Consider the following 6,515-nt stretch of genomic DNA (forward strand, 5'->3'; position numbering starts at 1 on the left):
CACACACAGACACACACACACACACACACACCACACACAGACACACACACACACACACACACACACACACACCACATACACACAGACACACACACACACACCACACACACAGACACAGACACACACAGACACACACACACATACACACACACACACACCACATACACACAGACACAGACACACACACACACACACACACACACACACACACACAGACACACACACACACACACACACACACCACACACACATACACACACAGACACAGACACACTCACACACACACACACACACATACACACACACACACACACAGACACACACACACACATACACAGACACAGACACACACAGACACAGACACACTCACACACACACAGACACACACACAGACATACACACACACACAGACATACACACACACACACAGACAGGTAATCGGACAGATGACAGAGCCAGGCTCCGACGTTGCTGGACTTGTCCAGACTGCTCCTGTTCCCACTGGGGTGACAGGTGTCGAACAGTGACCCCTGACTCACACCTGACACTCTGCAGAGGACTTCCTTTCTGTCTCATCCGAGGCCGCCATTTTTCACCCATCCCCAGCTGAGAGGCGGGGGTGTGTGATCGCTCCTATGAAAGGCTGCAGTCCTTAGAGTGATATGGTACTACAGCACAGAGAGAGAGGCCCATCGGCCCGTCTCCTCCGTGCTGGCCCACTCCTCTACCTGCACCCAGAACACGATGCCCAAATCTGTCCCACCCGTGCACCTGTCCATATATCTGGTAACGATGAAATCGGCCCCACATCCACTGGTAATTCTGAGTGTAGAGATTCACCTTTCACTCTTACCCCATGAACAGGCAGGGGAGGGACGGGGATATGTTTCCAAGTTGGGACGGTGTGTGACTGGGAGGGGATCCTGTGCAGGGTGGTCCTGCATCCGCAGCCATTGTCTTCATTGATTGGGGAGGAGATGTACACCAAAGGCTCCTTCTTCCCTGATTCTCCCCAGGGCACTACCATTCATTTTGAGTGTCCAAAGCCAGTAGTCCTCCCAATCCATTCCTACTAAACAATCCAAACCCATTCCCCTCCTCCCTTTCCCCAATTCCCCACCAATCCCCATCCATTCCTTCACCCTCACCCCAATTCCCACCAATCCCCATCCATCCCCTCAACCGGTCCACAATTCCTATCAATCCCCATTCCCTCACCGTCACCCCAAATCCCATCAATCCCCGTCTATTCCCTCACCCTCACCCAAAATCCCACCAATCACCATCCATTCCCTCAACCTTTCCCCAATTCCCCACCAATCCCCATCCATTCCTTCACCCTCACCCCAATTCCCACCAATCCCCATCCATTCCTTCACCCTCACCCCAATTCCCACCAATCCCCATCCATACCCTCAACCGGTCCACAATTCCCATCAATCCCCATTCCCTCACCCTCACCCCAATTCCCACCAATCCCCATCCATTCCCTCAACCGGTCCCCAAATCCCCATCCATTCCCTCAACCCCTCCCCAATTCCCATCAATCCCCATCCATTCCCTTACCCTCATCCCAAATCCCACCAATCCCCATCCATTCCCTCACCCTCGCCCCAATTCCCATCAATTCCCATCCATTGCCTCAACTTCTCCACAATTCCCCATCAATCCCCATTCATCCCTCTCCCTCTTTCCTCTATTTCTCACCAATTCCCATCCATTCCCTCACCCTCATCCCAATTCCCCATCAATCCCCATTCATTCCCTCTCCCTCTCTTTCCCCAATTCCCACCAATCCCCATCCATTCCCTCAACCGGTCCACAATTCCCATCAATCCCCATTCCCTCACCGTCACCCCAAATCCCATCAATCCCCATCTATTCCCTCACCCTCACCCAAAATCCCACCAATCCCCATCCATTCCCTCACCCTCGCCCCAATTCCCATCAATTCCCATCCATTGCCTCAACTTCTCCACAATTCCCCATCAATCCCCATTCATCCCTCTCCCTCTTTCCTCTATTTCTCACCAATTCCCATCCATTCCCTCACTCTCATCCCAATTCCCCATCAATCCCCATTCATTCCCTCTCCCTCTCTTTCCCCAATTCCCACCAATCCCCATCCATTCCCTCAACCGGTCCCCAAATCCCCATCAATCCCCATCCATTCCCTCAACCCCTCCCCAATTCCCATCAATCCCCGTCCATTCCCTTACCCTCACCCCAAATCCCACCAATCCCCATCCATTCCCTCACCCTCGCCCCAATTCCCATCCATTGCCTCAACTTCTCCACAATTCCCCATCAATCCCCATTCATTCCCTCTCCCTCTTTCCTCTATTCCTCACCAATTCCCATCCATTCCCTCACCCTCACCCCAATTCCCCATCAATCCCCATTCATTCCCTCTCCCTCTCTTTCCCCAATTCTCCACCAAACCCCATCCATTCCCTCAACCTCCTCGATTTCCTACCAATCCCCAACCATTCCCCGGTTCTCCAGCAATCCCACCAGGACTCATTCTGCCAGCATTTTTAATCCCACTGGAACCCCATCTCCCGCTTTCTTTAAACCCACCCAGGACCCTGTTGACCAAACCTTCCCCTTAACCTTATCAGATTTGCTGGAAAATTTACCAAATATGAGCTCAAACTTCCGACACTGCAAAAGATTTGCAAGTCCGCCAGTGCTGGATTTAGAAACATAGAAACCCTACAGCACAATACAGATCTTTTGGCCCACAAAGCTGTACCGAATATGTCCTTACCTTAGAAATTACCAAGGGTTACCCATTGCTCTCTATTTTTCTAAGCTCCATGTTCCTATCCAGAAGTCTCTTAAAAGACCCTATCGTTTCCATCGCCACCACCGTCACCAGCAGCCCATTCCACACTCTCACCATTCTCTGCATAAAAAACTTACCCCTGACATCTCCTCTGTAGCTACTTCCAAGCACCTTAAAACTCTGCCCTCTCGTGTTAGCCATTTCAGCCCTGGGAAAAAGCCTCTGACTATCCACATGATCAATGCCTCTCATCATCTTGTACACCTCCATCAAGTCACCTCTCATCCTCCGTCACTCCAAGGAAAAAAGGCCGAGTTCACTCAACCTATTCTCATAAGGCATGCTCCCCAATCCAGGCAACTTCCGTGTAAATCCCCTCTGCACCCTGTCTATGGTTTCCACATCCTTCCTGTAGTGAGGCGACCAGAACTGAGCACAGTACTCCAAGTGGGGTCTGACCAGAGTCCTATATAGATGCAACATTACCTCTCGGCTCTTAAACTCAATCTCACGATTGATGAAGGCCAATGCACCGTATGCCTTCTTAACCACAGAGTCAACCTGTGTAGCAGCTTTGAGTGTCCGATGGACTCAAACCCCAAGACCCCTCTGATCCTCCACACTGCCAAGAGTCTTACCATTAATACTATATTCTCAATGCTGTTTGAGTGTTTCTGGATTGCCGGCGTTTCCCTGAGCATTTGCCTGTGTTATATTTGTGTCTGTTGTGGGCTGTGGTACCTGGGGCTGCAATGGACGGGGGTCCGGCTGCAGCACCGCTCTCTGGGCTGGGGGAAGGATCAGAACATGGGCACGTCGGAGATGAAGACTGAAGATTCAAGATGATCTTTACCAGCCCCGTGTATGCAGAAACATGCAATGAAGCAAGGATAGTGCCGGGGACTGCCCGCGTGTGTGCCCGTGATTTCAGCGCCAACATAGAGTGCCCACAACTCACCAATGTACGGAATGTGGGAGGAAACCAGAGTAACAGGAGGAAACCCGCGGGGTCATGGGGAGAATGTACAAACTCCTTACAGATGGCCATTAGTAATTAGACACGGCCGTTGGTGCGATGCTGGGACTCCCTCTGAACCATAGTGGGAGTCAAGGGAGGGAGGGAACGGACTGATCTCAACACGTGGGAATGGGTTTCATTGGGATTGGGTCCAATGGGAGGAGAGTTTGTGAGGGTTCTGTTGGACAGGGTCAACCATGGATGTTGCAACCTCACTGTCTAGATGTGGATGCCTGGACAGGACGCTATGGAGAGCAAACTGTTGCCCATGCAGCAGCTCCTCCCCTCCCTGCAGCTGATGAACCCAAAGGAACGGCAGAGACCGATACAGTTTGGCACCAGCGGCGTCGCTGGAGTTGCCAGTCAGCGTTGAACTCAATGTGGGACTGCCTTAGGGAATCCAGCTCCGGATTTTTCCCTTGGGGTTTACTCCCGAAGCCCTCCTCATGAGCGGGTACAGCTGCAAGGCAGCGGAGGTCTGAGATCAGAGATTTCCGTCCCCTAGATGAGCTGCCAACCGCGGCTGACGAGCCCCGCCTGCCCGAAGTGACTGGTTTTAAGGCACCAGTAACCCGCCTTTGCCTCTCCCCTGTCAGTAGAAGCGGTTCTGCCGGGATTAGTAGCTAAGCCCCGCATGAAGGCCCGGAAAAGGGGCTTTATCCGTGGGAACTGTATCCGCCCAGATCTAGGGTCTCCGTGTGGGGTCGCTGCGCCCGTGGAAGAGTGCAGTCGCTCGGCCTGAGCAGAAGGAAGGGTAGGTGTTCTGTCTGGGGGTCATCGGAAGAGCTTGCCTGTCCTCACCTTCTGCCAGTGTAATGGGTAGCCCTTGCAACCCCCCCCGATACCCCAATGCACAACCAAACCTCCCCCTCACTCTGATTCACTCCCTCCTGACTCCATGTTCCTTGTCCTCTCTCCTCTTGCTGTCCAGTGCCTCTCGTCCACCCTTCGGAGTCAAAGGTGACTTCCTTCCCACTCGAGAGTTGATGAGGTCAGTGGGGGGCTCCCTGCCTCCCACTTGTCCGGAGGGCTGAGACAGGGTGGGTGGGCTGTTTATGAACAGGCTCCTAATAAAGTGGCCACTGTCAGTATGTTCGTGGACTTCTGCTATTGTGGCCCAACCATTTCAAGGTTTGACATGTTGTGTGTTCAGAGATACTGTTCTGCACACCACTGTTATAACGTGTGGTCATCTTGAACCCGTCTGGCCATTCTCCTCTGACCTCTCTCATTAACAATGTGCGTTTTCACCACAGAACTGCCACTCACTGGATGTCTTTTTGTTTCTCACACCATTCTCTGTAAACCTTAGAGACTGCTGTGGGTGAAAATCCCAAGAGATCAGCAGTTTTTGAGATACTCAAACCACCCCATCTGGCACCAACAATCATTCCAGGGTCAAAGTCAATTAGATCACATTCCTTCCCCATTCTGATGTTTGATCTGAACAACAAGTGAACCTCTTGACCATGTCTGCGTGCTTTTATGCATTGAATTGCTGCCTTGTGATTGGCTGATGAGATATTTGCATTAACAAGCAGGTGTACGGTGATAAAGTGGCCAATGAGGGCACGTAATAGCAGAGGTTCCCAACCTATTTATGCCATGGATCAATAGCATGAAGCAAGGGGACCGTGGATCCCAGGCCTCGGAATGCCCGGGGCAGCAACACACACAAAACACTGGAGAAACTCAGAGGGTCAGGAAGCATCTGTGCAGAGAGATGGACAGTCGAAGTTTTGGGCCAAGATCTTTCATCAGGATTGGGGGTTGGGGGAACGTAAAGAGATGAAGGGGACGGTTAGGAGCAGGAGCTGGGAGATGATGTATGAATCCAAGTGAGGGCGAAGGAAAGGTACTGTAGGTGGGGAAGGATTGGGATATGCGAGCATGGTGAAGCCGGGAGGCAGCTACGTTTCCTCCTATGTTTTTTACAACTGCACAGACCAACCATTGCTCTGAGCAGGAAATTTTTACACGGCCTGAAATCTGCGTGGCATTTTAAATGTTTCTTTTTGCAATATGCATATTTAGAATGAAAATTGAAAAATCACATGCATTTTTGATTTTATTTATTAACTGACGGGTGTAATGAGATACAGTATGACAAAGAAAATCTTTCACGTTTTATAAACGTTTTCTAGCTGCGTGGCAACGAAGGTATGTGCGCGGGGCGTTTCAGTGACTGTGCGGCCACGCAGCCTAGCAGGAACAGCGGGGAGGGGTGTGACGTGAAGGTCTGGGGAAAGGAATCTGATCTGTTGGAGAGGAGAGTGGACTGTGGAAGAAACGGAAGGAGGCGGGGAACCAGAGGGAGGATTTCGGGGGTGATCGTGGAAAACAGAAAGGGGAAGGGAGTACCAGAGAGGGAAGGGTTCGAGTCATCAGCGTTGATGCTGTCAGGCTACTGACGGCTCAGACAGATTATGTACCTCTCCCCTGGGCCTGGCCTCACCTTGGCAGAAGGGAAGGCCGTGGACGGACACGTTGGTGTGGAGATGGCAGGTGGGATTAAAATGGCCAGCTAACAGATAATCCCAGCTCATACAGCAGACTTCTGCAGTACGACATGGACACAGGCAAGGCAGAGTAAGGAGTTTCTGCAACGTTTGGGATGGTATTGAAAAAATCAAGTCCAAATCAGATTCAGATTTATGGCCAAGTTTAAACCCCCAAAGTTCAAGTTCAAAGTACATTTATTATCAAACC

The sequence above is a fragment of the Mobula hypostoma genome, unplaced genomic scaffold (genome assembly GCF_963921235.1).
Source record: "Mobula hypostoma unplaced genomic scaffold, sMobHyp1.1 scaffold_189, whole genome shotgun sequence".
Lineage (NCBI taxonomy): Eukaryota > Metazoa > Chordata > Chondrichthyes > Myliobatiformes > Myliobatidae > Mobula > Mobula hypostoma.